General features: G+C 33.2%; 1 protein-coding gene across 1 annotated transcript in view; it reads left to right on the top strand.

Annotated features, from left to right (window-relative positions):
* Positions 1-20,370, top strand: part of TPK1 (thiamin pyrophosphokinase 1) — a 431,745-nt gene that overhangs the window by 266,799 nt on the left and 144,576 nt on the right. The gene's annotated exons all lie outside the window — the stretch shown is intronic.

Genomic DNA, 20,370 nt, shown 5'->3' on the forward strand with positions numbered 1-20,370 from the left:
TCAGCCCAAGAAATGAAGAACTTGTTAAAGAGTTCTTCTAGAATTCCCATATATTATGAGTACTGTCATTTAGTATAATTGGAAACCAGATTTGTTTTTGTGAGGGAAATCTTTGGATCTTATAATTCAACAATTTATTAATCTCACTATGCCATGAGAAATTCTTGAATGATGATGACATTGAGGACATTTCATTCAAAATTCACAGAAATTTGGTATTAGATACTGATGTACAGAGAGATAGCATGGTATAGTGGAAAATAGCTAGGTAGATACAAGAAGCCTGGGTGCAGATCTTTCATGTGATGCTTTTTAGCTCTGTCACCCTTTGGAAAACAATAAATATGATCTTCAGTTTCTTCATTGGTAAAATAGGTTAATATCTCTGTTTTTCATATCTATTGTTCTGATACTTAGTTTATAAGTATTAGTTTGCTATCCAAATCAATATGTAACAGATTTTTAGTAGGCATTTGAGAAATAGTTAAATGATTTTGTTTCTTTTTGAAATAATATTCTTATATGTCAATCTATAACTGATTAGCTTAACATTCCGTTTATACCATAAGTAATTGTTGACTAACCAATTATTGGAGAGGCAGATGGTGGTAGGTGGAGGCAGCTAGATGGCTTGGTAGATGGATAGATAGAGTGCTGTACCTGGAGTCAGAGATTGAATATCTTGAGTTCAAATCTGGGCTTAGACACTTGAAATCTGTGTGACCCTGAACAAGTTACTTAACCCTACTTAAGAAGAGTTAGACACTACAGAATGACAAAATCAACTTGCTGCTTTCCATATCTATCTTATGTATTATTTTCCCCCTTACAATTAAGCTGCTTGAGGATGGATCATTTTCCTTTTTGCTTCTATTTTGTCTCCCTACCTCTAAGCACATCAAGGTTCGTTAAAGACTACTTCCTGAGGAGGTAAAAGGAATGAGAAAGGTCAACCTGGAGACTTGAATGTCTACTTGTTTCATTGTCTGTGTGTATTTAGAACCTCCTCTAGCTTCTTGCATTTTTAATCAAGTTTTATTTGTTGAAGTTTGTCATTATTGCTGTTGAATTTTCAAAGCTTTCTCCTTGTGTGATATTTTGTCACTTTTATTCTCTTGGGTAATCTTTTATTTTAGTGTCTCCTCTGTTTATTCTGCTAATCTAAGGTTGCTGAAGTCAGTTTCTAAATAATTCTCCAATATTTGGTGAAGTTTAGTAGTCAGATTTTTCATTTAGAATTTGTAAGTTTGACTAATAATATTATGTATACTTGAAAATAGGTGATTTAATTGTAGGCAGGGACAATGTAGTCAATCTCATTAGTTAATTTGGCTTATTTTCAGTTAATTATAATGTTTAACCATTCAATCAACATTCATTGACAAAATATCTGCTAGGGCATAGGGATGGGAGTACAGAGTATGAAACAGTTTCCTACTTGCAGAAAGCTTACATTCTAATGATTAATTGAAATATGCATTAGTGACTGTCTGAAAATAACACTTACCAAATTATTGTGCAAATAGTTTTTGTAAAAAAACAACTAAACAATATGCAATAGAAATAAACTGCAACCTTTCTCAGTAAGGTCAGGAGTGAAACAAGGTTGCCCACTATCACCATTACTATTCACTATAGTACTAGAAACGCTAGCCTCTGCAATAAGAACCGAGAAAGAGATTCAAGGAACTAGAGTAGGAAATGAGGAAATCAAACTATCATTCTTTGCAGATGACATGATGGTATACTTAGAGAACCCCAAAGACTCTGCTAAAAAGCTATTAGAAATAATTCAGAATTTTAGCAAAGTGGCAGGATACAAAATAAATCCAGCAACAAAATGCAAGAGCAAGAGATACAAAGAAGAATTCCATTCCAAACAAATGTTGAGAGTATAAAGTATTTGGGAATCCATCTACCAAAGAATAGTCAGGAATTATATGAGAAAAATTACAAAACACTTGCCACAAAAATAAAGTCAGATTTAAATAATTGGAAAGACATTCAGTGCTCTTGGATAGGCCGAGAAAATATAATAAAAATGACAAACTAATCTATTTATTTAGTGCTATAACAATCAGGCTCTCAAGAAACTATTTTAATGACCTAGAAAAAATAACAACAAAATTCATATGGAGGAATAAAAGGTCGAGAATTGCAAGGAAACTAATGAAAAAAAAAGTCAGATGAAGGTGGTCCAGGTGTACCTGATCTAAAGCTATATTATATAGCACCAGTCACCAAAACCATTTGATATTGGCTAAGCAATAGACCAGTCGATCAGTGGAACAGATTAGGTACAAAGGACAAAAATCTAGTCTTTGACAAACCCAAAGATACCAACATTAGGGATAAAAATTCATTATTTGAAAAATAAAACTGCTGGGAAAACTGGAAATTAGTATGGCAGAAATTAGATATGGATCCACACTTAACAATATATACCAAGATAAGATCACAATGGGCCCATGACTTAGGCATAAAGAGGGAGATAATAAATAGATTAGAGGAACAGAGGATAATCTACCTCTCTGACCTGTGGAGGAGGAAGGAATTTATGACCAGAGGAGAACTAGAGATCATTATTAATCACAAAATAGAAGATTTTGATTACATCAAACTAAAAAGTTTCTGTACAAACAATACTAATGCAAACAAGATTAGAAGGGAAGTATCAAATTGGGAAAATATTTTTAAAGTTAAAAGGTTCTGACAAAGGTCTCATTTCCAAAATATATAGAGAACTGACCCTAATTTATAAGAAATCAAACCATTCTCCAATTGATAAATGGTCAAAGGATATGAACAGACAATTCTCAGATGATGAAATTGAAAGTATATCCACTCATATGAAAGAGTGTTCCAAATCACTACTGATCAGAGAAATGCAAATTAAGACCACTCTGAGATACCACTACACACCTGTCAGATTGGCTAAGATGACAGGAACATATAATGATGAATGTTGGAGGGGATGTGGGAAAACAGGTACACTGATACATTGTTGGTGGAGTTGTGAAAGAATCCAACCATTCTGGAGAGCAATGTGGAACTATGTGTGTAAATCCAAATTTCTCGTTGTATGTTAAGTATTAGTATTATTCTTCAAACAGTATTGTTGTTGAAGTGTATAGTGATCTTCTGGTTCTGCTCATTTCACTCAGCATTAGTTCATGTAAGTCTCTCCAAAACTTTCTGAATTTATCCTGCTGGTCATTTCTTACAGAGCAATAATATTCCAATATAAAAGGAATGGCAAGAAGGCCAGTTTGGTTAGTTTACAGGGACTCAAAACCATTTGCATTGACACCAGATTTTAGATGGCTTTAATGAACAAAAAGAACTATGGTATTAGATCTTTGTTTTAGGTGTATCACTTCAAAATCAATCAGAGCAAAAATAATCAGAGCAAAGAGGCATTTAATAATGCAAGATTCCACGTGAGAAGTAAGGAGAGTCAAAAATAGAAGGGTAAAATCTTGTATAAATGTATTCCATTACTGATGCTTTCCCCTATTTTAAAATTCCTCCTATCTCCAAATAAAGACTTAAATTATGAATATTTTCTATATTTTGATTAAAAATCATTTTTATTGATTTCCTTCTTGAATATATCATTGGACTTCTATTTTGGATGCCTTGTTGCTTTTTTTAAACTTTAAAAAGTTTCAATAGTTTATTTTTTCCAATTACATGTAAAGACAGTTTTCAACATTCAATTTTATAAGCTGTTGATTTTCATATTTTTTCTCCCTCCATTCCTTATATTCCCCAACTGCTAAAGAACAATCAATTAGATATATATTATATATTCTACCTAGTTTTTATCAAGGCAGGTGTTTTTTCACATTATCTTTTTTGACATTAAGCCCCATGCTCTATCTAATATATTATGCAGCTTCATCAATTTCCCTCTTAGTATTCTTCATCACTGTCATTTTTTTTAATGGCATGAATACATTTTTTTTTTTTACTATGTTGTTCAGTTGTTCAGTCCAGTAGTTGTGTTCAACTCCTCATGACCCCATGAATCAAATAGTCTATGAGGTTTTCTTGGCAGCAATATATTTTTCCATTTCCTTCTTCAGTGGATTTTTATTTTTTATTTTTTATTTTTTTTTTATTATATATATATATATATATATATATATATATATATATATGTATATATATATATATATATATATATATATATATATATATATATATTTTATAGTATTATCCCTTGTATTCATTTTTCCAAATTACCCCCCCTCCCTCTATTCCCTCCCCCCGACGACAGGCAATACCATACATTTTACATGTGTTACAATATAGTCTAAGTACAATACATGTGTGTGAATATCATTTTCTTGTTGCACAATAAACATTAGAATCCAAAGGTACATGCAACCTGGGCAGACAGATATTAGTGCTAACAATTTACATTCCCCTCCCAGTGTTTCTTCTCTGGGTGTATCTACCTCTGTCCATCATTGATCAACTGGAAGTGAGTTGGATCTTCTTTATGTTGAAGATTTCCACTTCCATCAGAATACATCCTCATACAGTATTGTTGTTGAAGTGTACAGTGATCTTCTGGTTCTGCTCATTTCACTCAGCATCAGTTGATTTAAGTCTCTCCAACCCTCTCTGTATTCCTCCTGCTGGTCATTTCTTACTGAGCAATAATATTCCATAACTTTCATATACCACAATTTACCCAACCATTCTCCAACTGATGGACATCCATTCATCTTCCAGTTTCTAGCTACAACAAAAAGAGCTGCCACAAACATTTTGGCACATATATGTCTCTTTCCGCTCTTTAGTATTTCTTTGGGATATAATCCCAGTAGTAGCGCTGCTGGGTCAAAGGGTATGCACAGTTTGATAACTTTTTGGGCATAATTCCAGATTGCTCTCCAGAATGGCTGGATTCTTTCACAACTCCACCAGCAATGCATTAGTGTCCCAATTTCCCCACATCCCCTCCAACATTTGTCATTATTTGTTCCTGTCATCTTAGCCAATCTGACAGGTGTGTAGTGGTATCTCAGAGTGGTCTTAATTTGCATTTCTCTGATCAGTAGTGATTTGGAACACTCTTTCATGTGAGTGGATATAGTTTCAATTTCTTCCTCTGAGAATTGTCTGTTCATATCCTTTGACCATTTATCAATTGACTTCCTCCAAAAATATAGGCTCCCTAGATTAACAGAGGAGGAGATAAATTGCTTAAATAGTCCCATTTCAGAAAAAGAAATAGAACAAGCTATTAATCAACTCCCCAGGAAAAAATCCCCAGGGCCAGATGGATTCACATGTGAATTCTACCAAACATTTAAAGAACAATTAGCCCCAATGTTACATAAATTATTTGAAAAAATAGGGGATGAAGGAGTCCTACCAAACTCCTTTTATGACACAGACATGGTACTGATACCTAAACCTGGTAGATCGAAAACTGAGAAAGAAAATTATAGACCAATCTCCTTAATGAATATTGATGCTAAAATCTTAAATAAGATATTAGCAAAAAGACTTCAGAAAATCATCTCCAAGATAATACACTATGATCAAGTAGGATTTATTCCAGGAATGCAGGGCTGATTTAATATTAGGAAAACTATTAATATAATTGACCATATTAATAATCAAATTAATAAGAACCATATGATCATCTCAATAGATGCAGAAAAAGCATTTGACAAAATCCAACATCCATTCCTACTAAAAACTCTTGAGAGTATAGGAATAAATGGATTATTCCTTAGAATAATCAGGAGTATATATTTAAGACCGTCAGTAAGCATAATATGCAATAGAAATAAACTGCAACCTTTCCCAGTAAGATCAGGAGTGAAACAAGGTTGCCCACTATCACCATTACTATTCAATATAGTACTAGAAACGCTAGCCTCGGCAATAAGAGCCGAGAAAGAGATTCAAGGAATTAGAGTAGGAAATGAGGAAATTAAACTATCACTTTTTGCAGATGACATGATGGTATACTTAGAGAACCCCAAAGACTCTGCTAAAAAGCTACTAGAAATAATTCAAAATTTCAGCAAAGTGGCAGGATACAAAATAAATCCACATAAATCCTCGGCATTTTTATATATCACTAACAAAATGCAACAGCAAGAGATACAAAGAGAAATTCCATTCCAAACAAATGTTGATAGTATAAAATATTTGGGAATCCATCTTCTTCAGTGGATTAAGGGAACAGAAGTTAAATGGTTTAACCAGAGTCATACAGGTACAAAGTTTTTAAGGTGTGAGTGGAACTCAGGTCTTCTTTACTCCAAGCTTGTAACTCTACCCAGGGAGCCATTTAACTTTCCATTTTACTTGCTACAAAATGCTATAATTAATTGCTCTATATTCCAATCTTTGGATGGTTGAGTCACCAGTTTTTCATTGTTGCAAGTAAAGTAGCTATGGTTGTTTTTATATACATAAATTCATTTAAAACTATTTAATTATAACTTTACGATATGGAATCATTGGGTCAAAGAATATGTTTAGATATTTTTGGTTTTGTTTACTTATTTTATATTGCTCTCAAAAGCTGGTAGTAGTCTTCCTTGATGTTAATTGGAGTCAGTTATGTGGTACATTGGATACAGTGATGAGTTCAAACTAGCCCAAAACTTTACTAGTTTGTGACCTTGGAAAGTCACTTAAAACTTCATTTGTCTCAGTTTCCTTATCTTAAAGGGATTTTGTGAATATCAATTAACAAAACCTTTGTAAAGTATTTGGCACATTGGTTTGCACATAGTAAGTGCTTTACAAAGGCTTATTTCCTTCCCTTCACCAAATTATGTAACATTGAATTTTTTGCATTTGGAACTATTTTCCCCCCATTTGGACAGGCATAATAATTTATCTGAGTTAAGAATTTGGACAAATCTACTTATCATTATTCCTTCCAAAAATATCTTTATAATTTTTTAAAATTGTTTTGGACCCATTTGTATTCTTTCATCTTTATATAATCAAAGCCATCAATTTTGTCTTCAATACTTTCTTCCTTTTCTGATTTATATATATGCTTCACCTCTTCGTGAATGAGATAAATATACTTCTGTGGATTTTTTCGAATTAAAAAAAATGATTTTTGGATCATTGTTTCACCTAAATGGATGTATGGATGGCTCATACATTCTCCTAAGAGCAGTAAATAAATTGGAACTCGTTGCATCTAAAGGGAGCAGGAGATATCATTTTATGAGATAATTGCTTACTTTGTATTTTGGTACTCCTGTTAAATACTTTCAGCAAAATCAACATAAAATAATTTATGTTTATGTAACAATATCTTTTATAAATAATAAGATAATAGAAGAGAAAAATTGATCTGAGCTCCCAAATTAAATTAACAAAAAGTTTGATAATTGGTATCTTCATTTCAGAATTGGATATTATGGAAATGATGGCAAAAAAGTTGGAACATGTGATTAATGGATAAGTAACAAAAGAGACCAAGGATTAGTAGAATGCATTCATATAAAACATAAATAATTTTATCAGAAAAAGTTATTGGGTATGGCGAATACTAAAGAAAATCATCCCCCAAAAGAAGTTGTATTTTAACAGATAAAAGATCATTCATCATATAGTCAGACCACTACTTTGTTAGTAAAAAGATTGATGTGGTGACAGAAGAAAGAATAAAAATGTGAAAAAAACTGTGGCATTTTATTAAAACAATTCCAGACTTGATATTTATACATCCTATTTATGCCAATGATACAATCGACATTTATACCAATAATAACATTTTGGGTTTGACATTTATCCAACACAAATATGAAGAGCAAAAAAAAAATCTAGAATTAATTTCAGGTACTATTCTTTTCACCAGTAAAAATAAATGGTCATGCATGTTTAAGACATAAAATCATTTCCAAAATCTTATGAAGAGTGATGGCAAAATTTTTGAAAGTACTGCCTCATAAAAAAGCAAAAGCAGTTGAGGGGAAAACAAATTTAAATAAAATTTGTAGGGAGACCACAATAAATATAGTCATCTGTGAGTGCTTAAGGATAAAACTGGAAAATAATAAAGGAAAAATAGGAAATATCTGTTGACTTTTTTTCAAATATGAAACTGCTTTTATCAATAAGCACAGTTAAACCAACATACTTTTAATCCTAGCATTGCAATTCCAAATGTATATTAAAAAAATAGAAATAATAATGAAAATTTTGTAATCAAAAGAACTTGGTCTTAAACCCTGCTGTTTATTCAGGCTAATTCTGGGCACTTGGGAAAAGCAGCTAGAATAAACAAAGCATGCACTGTGATCTGTGGTGTTGATTTCACCATACTTCTGATATGATGTAATCAATTATCAAGAAAACTGAAAGAGATATGGAACAGGTTTTCATGTTTAATGATCTCCGTTTGATAAATTTATTGAAGGAATTGGACAAGAGTTGAGTAGTAACATGTACAGGTTGCTTTTTTCTCCCATGTATTTCATTTTTTTCCAAATACATGTAAAGATAGTTTTCAACATTCACTTATTTTTTGTAAAACTTTGTGTTCTAAATGTTCCTTTTCCTTCCCTTCCCTTCTCTCCAATTCAGCAAGCAATCATGTTGTGCAAGAAAAAGGGTAAAACAAACAAATAAAAAGGTGAAAATTCTATGTTTTGATGCACATTCAATCTCCACAGTTATCTCTCAGGATGTGATTGGCATTTTGTATTCCAAGTCTTTTGGAATTTCCTTGAATCACCACATTGCTGAGAAGAACACAAAACTCTCTAAGACTATAATTAGAAAAGAAAATTTCCTCATGAAAAGATTTTTCTTAATATTTGTGGTCTACAACTGTTAGTTAAAATGTCCGTATTAATTAAATTATAGAACTTTAATTTTTGGAGTAGTAGTTATACATATTTTTTTTTATACACTTGTTGTACACTTTGTTATACATTTATTTGATAATATCATCTAGTACTCAATTTATTTTTTGCTCATTAGCTTTCTTAAATTTGGTAATTTGCTTCTTTGATTTAATTTGCTCAGTTAATTATTTTGCTAATCATTTATTTATTGCTATTTTAAAAAGTAAAGTTTGATCATAATTTTCATTGATCATTTTAAATTTTATAAATTCTAATTATATTTCTTATTTTTGTTGGCTTATTTCTTTTTTTTTTATAAAAGTGTTGACACAATTCAATAAGTTTCTTTATTTCTTATTAATGTAGGCATTTTGCATGCTTAGTTTATCTCAGAGTAGTGTTTTGGTTATACTTTTGATATGCAATATTGGCATTGTCATTATCTTTGAAGTAATGTATGTTATTATTATAATTTTTCCTTAACATTAGGCATTGCATAATAAATATTTTTCTCGCATCACAGCATCTATGTATTTTACTTATTATAGAATTATAATAATTTTCTGAATTTGTGAATTTATGAATTATTAGCATAGGTAATAATATTTTTACTATTCCAAATTTACCTATAACTTCTTAATGATCCAGTACATGAACCATTTTGTGTACATTTTCATGGTGCTTAGGGAAAAAATTACATTTTTCTACATATGTTAGTTACATTACACCACATCTCATTTGTGATCAAGTTTGTTTAGACTAGGTAATGTGCATGTGATTTATGCAGACAGATTAATCTTTGTAACCTTTTAAAAATTTATCATAATCTAATAGTAAGGACTATAAAAATAGCTGTAACATTTTTGTTATCATGAACATTAGAAACTGATATTTTATTTTTTGGATAATATCTTTGATCATAATATTTTCATATTTTATCTCCATTATTTTATTGTTGACGCATTATTATAACTGATGCTACTTCCACATATTTAGGATAATATGGAATATTTTTTTTCCAATCTTTCCATATAAGATTTCCATATGTTAGCTTTGTGATTCTTAATTTTTGTTCTTTCTTTAGTTCATTTATATTTAGTTTTACAATTTAATCAAATAGTCAAGAATTTGTTACATACCCACTATGTGACCTGTACTGTGCTTGGCATTGGGAATACACAAGCAAAAGCATTGACGTTTCATCCCTTAAAGAACTTGTATTCTATAAGGAAAAATTACATTTGCATATTAAGTACATCTAAAATATGTATACCTATACTTATATATGTGTACACATATAAATTTGACATGTATATCTATACACATGTTTGTGTCTGTGTTTATCAAAATTTTTCCAGAGTTCAAGTGCATTTGTGGGTTTATTCCTCTTAAGAAAACAAACATTCATGGGAACACAGTTAGAGAAGAGCTCATTCATAGTAGACTCAAGCTGAAGGGGTTAGAAAGATAATAACTACAAGTCCTGATAATTGCATTGTGTCTGTCTGAATGGTTCAGCCATTGTTGCCTTGGGCAAACAAACTCAAACCAACCATGACTAAGTGAGGCAGGATCATAGGTGATTGAGCAATTTGCTTTTGCATTCCAGAGGAACAGATAAGTAGATGGAGCAGGATCTAGGGAATAAGAGAAACCAGGAAAGAGTTTTGTAACTCAGGGGACAGAGGGGCAAATAAGATCTAGGGAGTGACAAGATTATGTGTTAAGATGTTGAGACTGTCTTATAGACTGTCTGGGAAAACTGACTTCCCATCATAGGAAACTTTGTGTTAGAAATGACAACTTTAGACCCAAATTCTTGGAGGGAGTGGAGAAAGGCTTTTATTATGTTTTTGGCAAGAAGTTGGTGCCATAACCCTTTGAGGGGGCAAAAGCATAATTTACAGAAGCTAATACCAGCAGTTACATTCCGTAATCTCATCTTGCCTCTCATCCTCTCAGAATTTCCACACCGTTATATTTTCTGTTAATGAGGCTTGAGTTTTATAAAAGTTGTCGGGTTATATTCATGAAGTTTGTTGAACCTGCTCAATTAAATATTTTGTTTGGGTGAGCATAAACCTAGTTCATTTACACTCATCCTGCACTTAGGGTTATTTCTGTTGACTTCAGGCATTCTTTAATTCTCTTCAGTCAGTGAATGAAATGACCAGAACCAGGAGATCATTATACACTTCAACAATGATATTGTATGAGGATGTATTCTGATGGAAGTGGATATCTTTGACAATGAGAAGATCTAATTCAGTTCCAATTGATCAATGATAGACAGAATCACCGACACCCAGAAAAGAAACACTGGGAAATGAAAGTGGACTACTTGAATTTTTTGTTTTTCTTTCCAGGTTATTTTTATCTTCTGAATCCAATTCTTCTTATGCAACAAGAGAACTGTACAGTTCTGCACACATATATTGTATCTAGTATCTAGGATATATTTAACATGTATAAGACTAGGAGAGGGGGAGAGGGAGGGAAGAGAAAAGTCAGAACAGAAGTGAGTGCAAGGGATAATGTAAAAAAATTACCCATGTATATGTTCTGTCAGTAAAAAGTTATAATAAAAAAATCTTTTCAGGCAGGATATACTGACCCAAAAGCTTTCATGGCAACAAAGATGGAGACTGTGAGACTCTGAAACTTTTTGACATTGGAAACAAAATCTAAGAATTTTACTTCTTATGTTTTTCTTAAAGGTTAGGGTCAGAATGGATGAATTAACAATAAGCTCCAGATTATATCATATACGAACAAAACAGTCTAGGAGAACTGATTTCATTATTATTAATAAAGGAATAGGATGAGCTCATTTTTAGTAGTTCCTGAGAATAATCTAGCATAGAATTCATATCAAGAAGACCTATATTACTGGTAATATACAGCTCAGCACGTAAAATGGAATAGTATTTAAAGCTAGAGAAGTAAAGTTCAGCCAGGTTGTGAAGGGCTTTAAATATCAAAATGAATATTGTGTACTTGATCTTAGAGGTAATTATCCAGGTAGTAGAATTTGTCAAGCAAAGGATTTAACATCGTCATACCTGTACTTTAGGAATATCACTTAGATAACTGTATGAGGATGGATCAAAAAAAGATGAGACAAATCAGAGACTACAAAATTTAGTGAAATGCTAAATTTGTCTATTTTTATATTATTTGCACATCCATTCAGCAAATAATTTCCAAAAAAATCATGTTCAGTACCCAATCACTATGCTAAATACTGAGTAAGCTAAACTAGCTTAGGCATGATCCTAATCACGTAGAATATATAGTCTAGTAGTGAGATAAAACTGAATTACTAACAACTACAATACTACAGTGTGTTAATTGAGAAAGGCATTATTAACCTGGGGGATCAAGAGAGGCTTCTTTGAGGAAGTAGTAATTTAAAAGGCATTTAAAAGATTTAGATTAATTCAGCAAAATACAACTATTCTTTGTTAAAGTATTATTTCTTTGTATGTGACAAAACTAATGTTCAGGAACTGCCTGAATCAGACCTAGTTTTGGTTTCCAGATCAATAAATTGCCTGTGGTTCACCAGACATTGTCCTCTGGCCCCTGATTATTTTGTAAATCTCCCAAACTCCCCACCATTCCAGATTTCCCATCCTTCTTTACTGACTTTGGCTTGGTTTATAGAAAACAAATTATCTGATAAAACTGTGAGATATCTAATCCCTCCCCCTGGCTATCAAGCCATTCATTTTCTCTGCCTTGCTAAACCATCATTCTAGCCTCCCTTGTTGGGTATCAGAACAACTCTTCTTCTTCCCATTTTGTTGTATTTATTTTTTTCATTAAAATTTCAGGTTGACAGCTGAAAGGAACAAAACATTTTTATTTTTTCATATACGTATATATTTTAGATTAAATTTAGCTGAAACAATGAATAATATTTTTTTACTTATGTACCATTGTGTTAAAGTTATATAAGCTTAAGTTAAAGGAGGATCCTCCCTTTATCAAAGATTTTTCACTTAGGCATTAACCTCCCCCCTTCTCACTTTTCTTCACCCTTCAGATTCTTTGAGTATACCCTTCTATAAAATTCAGTAGTTTTAATTATCTAATCCTTTGAAGATTCTAACATTCAACTAATATTTCATTTATCTCAATTTAAAAGTGCATGTTCTTTTTAAAGAATTTTACTCTTTCAACTCTGAGGTACTATTATACATTTCAAATTAGCTAAAATGACAGGAAAAAAATAATGATATATGTTGGAGGGGATTTGGTAAAATTGTTGGTGGAGTTGTGAATTTTTCCAACCATTCTGAAGAGTAATTTTGGAAATGGCTATCAAACTGTGCATAACTTTTGATCCAGGAGTATCTCTATTGGGTTTATATTCCAAAAAGAAGAAATCACATATGCAAAAGTATTTGTAGCAGCTGTTTTTGTTGTGGCAAGGAAGTAGAAACTAAGTTCCCATCAATAGGGGAATGGCTAAATGAGTTATGGTAAATGAATGTAATGGAATATTATTGTTCTTTAAGAAATGATCAGCAGGTTGATTTCAGAGAGGCTTGGAGAGAGTTACATGAACTGATGAAATGAGTAGAAATGAGTAGAAGCAAGATAATGCACTCAGTAACAAGAAGATTATGTGATGATCAACTCTGATGGAATTGTCTCTTTTCATCATTGAAGTGATTCAGGCCAATTCCAATAACCCATCTGTATCCAGAAAGAAGACTATGTGTAACTGAATGGGAATCACATTTTTTGTTTCTTGCTTGCCTTTTTTCTTTCTCATTCTTTTCCTTTTTGTTTTGATTTTTTTGTGCAGCATGGTAATTTTGGAAATATGTATAGAAGAATTGTAGCTGTTTAACGTATTGGATTACTTGCTGTCTAGGGGAGGGAGTGGGAAGAAGGGAAGGAAAAATGTGGAATATAAGGTTTTCAAAGGGTGAATATTGAAAACTATCTATGCACTTTTTTGGGGGGAATAATGGGGAAAAAAAAAAGGAATTTGGATCTTTGTCTTCAAGATTTTGAATCTTTTTAAGTCTGCTCCCTGAACTCTATCCTCCCTGAACTTTTAGAATCTTTCTGATGAGATGTTAGGTGTGGTTAACAGAGGAATTGAAAAAATTTAATCCCTGAGTCATGCAGGGAAAATGCTCTGATAGAGATCAGTTTTGCTGCCTAGTCCATCCTTTGAGGAGATTATCTAGTCTAAAATCCAAGTTATATCAATCCCCTAGAACTCACTTTTCTGTAGAAGTCTTGAGCAGTTTGAATTTGCCATGCACTGTCAGAAATCCCAGTCATGTCTCTGATATGTTTCCCATAAAATCTACTGGCTATCCCCTGGCTGCTGTCTTCTTTTGGGTCAGTCTACCATGGCACTCTGCATCTTGCTGTCTTTCTCCTTCCCCCTCCCCCCTCCCCCATGCCTTGTTGTATCTCATTTAACTCCATTATGCTCCTCAACCTCACTTCTCCTTACAGATAACTAACTCTTTTTAAGGTACTAAGTTTCTCTCAGGATTTATCCTGCCAGCTAAGGGCATACTCCAATCTCATGGGCTGCTCCATTTCCACTCCATTTCGCTCATTCCCCCGAGGGACTTGTCTTTCATATGCTCTCCCACTCTATTTCATATTACCATTCCCAGTGTTTATAGTATCCCTTCATTTTGTTTGTAACTATTCCCTGAAATAAATACCTTTTGCCAAAGATAATGGCCAATGAATTCTCCATATGACCAAACCCCAGCTTTTGGTGCCTGTGATCATCTGGTGTCATCATTTGGTGCCAAACCCCACCTCATAAACCATATCAGTTCTAATTTTTAAACACTCTTCTCTTCAAATAGCATTCTTGGATTTCTGGAAAATTTATTCTGCTTTTATAATTTCATATTCCGTATTCCATTTTCTCCAGATTGTCCTGATTTACCTGGAATAATCTAATGTGATCTTGATTGATGTGCCTTTGCTATATTATTATATTTGTGCTTTTAGACCTTAAAAGCATTTGTTTCCACAAATTGTATGAGAGTGGGATTTAAGTTGTTTATCATAAATCATCCATCTTTTTTTTTTTTTTTTTTGTATTTTAGGAAAGTTTTCTTGAATAATTTCTTGGAATACAGGCTTTATTCTTTTATTTTTGAAAGTTTTCCAATATGTCACTTCTCCATATTCATTATTTGCAGCTGAAAGTTTCAAAATGTCTTTCCAACCGAATTGTTTCACGAGCTTGTTTGTCCTCTTCTGCTGCATTGTCTTTGATTTTGTTGATTTTTGTCTCCACTTTGGTTGTTTTTCATTATTTCCTCCTGAATTCCTCTTCCTCTCCTCTCTCTTTTCTTTCTTCCTGCTTCCTATCTACAGTTATGAAACAAAGAGATAGCTAAATGGAGCAATAGATGATTGGTTGTTGTCCCTGGTTCTTAAAGAGTGTTTGATGAGACAAGGCGTGGGTGAAGTAAAATAATTTAATAAATTATAAGTAAAATTAGAAGTGTAAATTTATTATAAATCATCAAGAGCTCTCAAATGGAGCAGAACTCTTTGATGGAATTAGGGTTCTGTCCATTCTGCCCATCTGCCCATTCTTCCCACCCTCTTTTATATGATTTGAGACAATACAGAGCTATTTGGTTTTAATAGGCTTCAGTAAGGCTATAGAAAGTTTGATTAGTGATAGTTCAAATTGTATAGAGCTTAAGTGGAAGTACTTAATGTGAATTCAGTTCTATTGATAGTTAAGTAGGGGTACTTAGCTTTAATTCAGCTGTGTTAGCTGAACTCTATAGAAAGGTAAATTAGTGGTACTTAACAGAGGTGGGGTTGGGCTGGCTTCTAGGTCAAGATTAAGTGGGAAGTTATTTTTTTGGTGGTCTCCAGGGTCAGTTTCCCTTGTCAGATTCCCATCAAGAGGACCAAAATGATGGCACTATCTTATAGTTAAGTTAGAATACCTGACTGTGACTGATCAGATTAATACAAGTTTGGAATACTCTGCTATGCCACACATAGTCCCTTTAACATTTGGGATGGTTTTTCTAAATTAATATAGTTCATGTTTTTTCCTGAGCTAATTCAATTCTGTTTTCCTCACAGAACACAGCACCTTCTCTGATGAATGCACTCCATCCTGGATGGTTCTGTGCTAGTGCATTGTGAGTGTTTGCCCTATGTGAATTTGCCATAAAACAATCTTTTTTTGTCAAGCATACATTTTGGTATTTGAACAATGTGGCCATTTCATTGAAATTTCCCACTCTAAAGTACAGTTTGAATGTTTAATAGTTTAAGAAAGAATTTCTATGTCTGTTCTTTTATCCTGCCAACTGATATTTAGAATCTTCCTAAGACAATTCAAATGGAAGTGATTCAAAGTTTCCTGGCATGGTGATGGTATCCTGTCCACTTTTATAGGCTTGCAACAATGAGGTCTCCACAGGGACTCAGTACTCATTTAGTTTGGTAAAGAGTCTACTATTTTCCCCATGTTTTGGAGTCAGGAGAATCTAAGTTCACATGTAGCATCTATCTCTCTTTTCTCCAACACCCCCCAAAATGAAGCAATGTGGCAAGGAGGGAAAGCTATAGTATCTAGAGGTATTATGAATGTATTCATGTAGTAGATGGTGTTTGATCTGAGCTTTGAAGGAAGCTAAGGCTTCTGTGTGGTGAAAGACAGTAAAGAATAATACAGTCTTTGCAAAAGGCATGGTGATGGAATAAAGCTTGTTCTCTTTCTCCTTCTCTCCCTCTTTCCCTTTCCCCCTTCCTTCCTCCCTCTCTCTCTCTTTCTCCGTATTTGTCCTAGGATTGTTTTTTTTAAACTGATAACTGGAAAATTGTGGGAAAATTTCTCTCTTTGATATGTGAAGACTATTATAGTATGACTTCTATGTACTTTTTTTAGCCTTTTTGTATATTATTCTCCTTTACACACTCAGGTCCAGATAAATTGGCTTTCTCACCTTTTTCCTTAAACACAATATCTTCTCTCTCTTTTCTTTTTGTAAACATTGTCTAACATCTAGAGTTCGGTCAATACTCTTTCATTTTATAAAATATCTAACTTCCTTGCTCAGATTAAGTGCAGTTTAACCCCAAATTATTTCATATTTTTTCAGTATCTATGTTATATATACTTTTATGTGTATGCATTTTTTCCCCAGATAGATTGTAAACTCCTTAAAGGCAAAGATTTTTTTTTTCTTCCCCCTTAGAACTTAACCCAGTATCTATTACATAATAGGCACATAATAAATATTTATTGAACTATTACAGATTTAATTTAATTCTGTGTGTGTGTGTCTGTTTTGTTTTGTTTTGCCAATGCCCATTCTTATTTAATTTATTTGAATGGATCAGTTATCCATTTGACAAATGTCTTTTTGGTATATCTTGTAAAATTTTGTTTTCTGCCAGCATTTCTTCTATTATTTTAAGTTTGGCTGTAGAAGGTGATGTGAGGAGCCTAGCTTCCAAGCAGCATCTTGTAAACATCTTTAGTTCTTTTTAAAGTTGTGTGTGTGTGTGTGTGTGTGTGTGTGTGTGTGTGTGTGTGTGTATTTTATACATAATTCAGTTTCAAGATGGTATGCTTTCCTGGGCTCTGGATAATGAGCAATGTTCTCATACTTTTCCAGTCACTAAAGGAGTGAAACAAGCTTGCTCTGCTTGGTCCCATGTTTTTAGCATTATGTTTTCTTCCACTTTTAATGAGGAAGAATATGGCATCAAGATCAGCTACCGCATTGATGGTAAATTTTTTAACTTGAAATGCTACAAGTCAAGAATAAAGTGGAAGAAGAGTTGGTGTGTGATTTCTTTGTTTACAAATTAGTGGTGCTCAAGGCAACCTCTGAATATCAGATTCAGTAAAGTATGGATCAGTTTTATGTGGTTTGCTTGGTGGTGTTAGGCCAAAATTGAGACAATAACAGATGCTTCTCCATCCATACATAGGACCATCAGTTATAGCAAATGGAAAAATTTTGAATACTGTGGATTAAGTTCACTTATTTTCGCAGTATACTTTCCGAGATTTATACATTAATGATGAGGTTGATGCATGCATTGTCAGAGCTCGCTCAGTGTTTGGGAGACTACCAACCTGAAGGTTGTGCTGACCTCATCATTGTATGCTTGTGAAACCTGAACAGATACCAGCACCATGCCAGGAAACTGAATTATTTCCATTTATATTGTCTTAGATTCTGAAGGGATGAAAATATATGAAGGGATGAAATATCTACCAGACACTGAGTTCCTTTCTTGAACCAAACTGCCAAGCATTCAGACCCTACTGAAGAGAATACAACTCCATTTGCTTGAATGTCAAATGTATGCTTCTCAAAAAGATTATTTTATGCATCATTCTTACAGGGCAGGTTCTCATGGTAGTCAGAACAAGGGATACAAGAGCCCTCTCAAGGTCTGTCTCAGAGTCACACAACCATGAAGTGTTAAGTGTCTTTCTTAAGACGTTAGGAATTGATTGTATGACATGGGAGACACTGACATAAGATTACCATTATGGCATGGCCTCATCACAAAAGTGCTGGTCTTTATGAACAAAGCAGACTTGAGGTAGCTCAAAAGAAACAAGAAATAGGTAAACTTACAGTATTTATCCCAAACGCTCACATGGCTTATTTGTGTTCAAACTCTGTGGTAAAGCATTCTGAGCTTATATTGTCTAATCAGCTACAGTCAGATATACTATAATTTGACATAATGTGGTAATGTCATTTTCGTCCTCTTTAAGAACGAAAGATAATCAACTAACATATATAATTTATAAAGTAATGAGAATGATATAAAATCAAAAGTCTTTAAAATAATTGATCATATGATTTTTCTTGTGCAGCAAGATAACTGCATAACTATGTATACATATATTGAATTTAACATATTTAACATGTATTGGACTAATTGCCATCCAGGGGAGGGGATGAGGGGAAAATAGAAGTCTTTTTCCCCTCACAGTCCTGATCAGACTATTAGCTCAGTGAACTCATGATTAGATTCCACTTCTGTCTCATCACAGATACTGAAAGACATTTATAATCCTCATTCATACCCATAGTTCCACTAATGCTGGCCAGGTTCAGAACTCATAATGCTAGGAATGCAGTGGTATTTAGTGTCATGTCTTTTGGATATACCATTATGTAAAATACTGTCATCTGCATAAGGAGCACTGGGCAGGGAGGAGGAAGTAGGAATTCTTGTCAGAAATTGGAGACAAGTGATGGGGCTGCCTTGCTTTCTCTAGGATAGGAGATATGTCTGTCCTCATTATATAATAACTACTGTATCTTCAGTGTGTGTGAGAGCTTTTTTTTTTTTTTTTTTTTACCTACTTCACAGAAATATCAAGAGCTAGAGACTTAACTGAAACAGCACCTTGGACAGCTTACTTATGGTAACAGTAGTGTTATTTTTAGTTATTCTCTTTTCACCTCATCGACCAACTAAAAGTATTCTCTCTCCAAGATTGCTAATGATCTACTTGCCAAATCTAATGGCTTTTCTTCAATCTTTTTTTTCCTTTTGACTTTTCTTTCTTAATCTTTTATGGGATCTTCATCCACATGGTTTTTGTTAACTGTATATATCTCCCAGGTTTCCGGACTTTTACCTTTTATCCTTTTCCTTTTTTCTTTTATCATTCAATTTTTTTAAGATTCCATTAACATAATTATTATCTCTCTGTAGATATTTCCCTACCTATCCTTTTGTAATTTCTGTTGCTGTGGAGTCATGTCCAACTCTTTTTGGGAATTTTTTTGGCAAAGATATTGGAGTGCTTTATCATTTCCTTCTCTATCTAATTTACAATGAGGAAACTGAACAAACAAGGTCAAGTGATTTGTCTAGGGTCACACAGCTAGTAAATGCCTAAGATGAGAATTGACTACTGGTGCTCTATCCACTGTATCCCCCAGCTCTCTCATTAAAACTAAAGATAGGTAAATAATCTGATTTTCATATTGGAGATAAAAATATATACTTCAAATTCCAGGCCAATGAATATGGAATATATTATTTGTCAGATTCTATAATGGATTATTTATTTTTCAAAATACAGGCCTAAGATAATTTTCTTTTTTTAATAATAGATTTTTATTATCAAAAAATATGCAAAGATAGTTTTCAACATTCACTCTTGCAATTTTTCTCCCTCCCACCCTTCCCCCTCTTCCTTCCTTGGACAGCAAATAATCCAGTATATGTTAAACATATATAGTTCTTTTATACATATTTCCACATCTATCTTGCTGCACAAGAAAAGTCAGATCAAAAAGGAAAAGTGTTAGGATTCTCACCTTGTCACTGTCCAGACAACCTGAGTTTGCTTTCCCCGAAGCTGCCTGGCGGGTCATGGGAATAACGACACCGGATCTCTAGTCGTTTATGGTAGGAACTATGATGGTATCTGATCGTCTTCGAACTCTGACTTTTTACTATTGGCCCCATGTTGGGCGCCAATATGTAATGTTCTTGAATTGTGAGGGTC

This window comes from Sminthopsis crassicaudata, chromosome 5, assembly GCF_048593235.1.
Source record: "Sminthopsis crassicaudata isolate SCR6 chromosome 5, ASM4859323v1, whole genome shotgun sequence".
In the NCBI taxonomy this organism is placed as follows: Eukaryota; Metazoa; Chordata; class Mammalia; order Dasyuromorphia; family Dasyuridae; genus Sminthopsis; species Sminthopsis crassicaudata.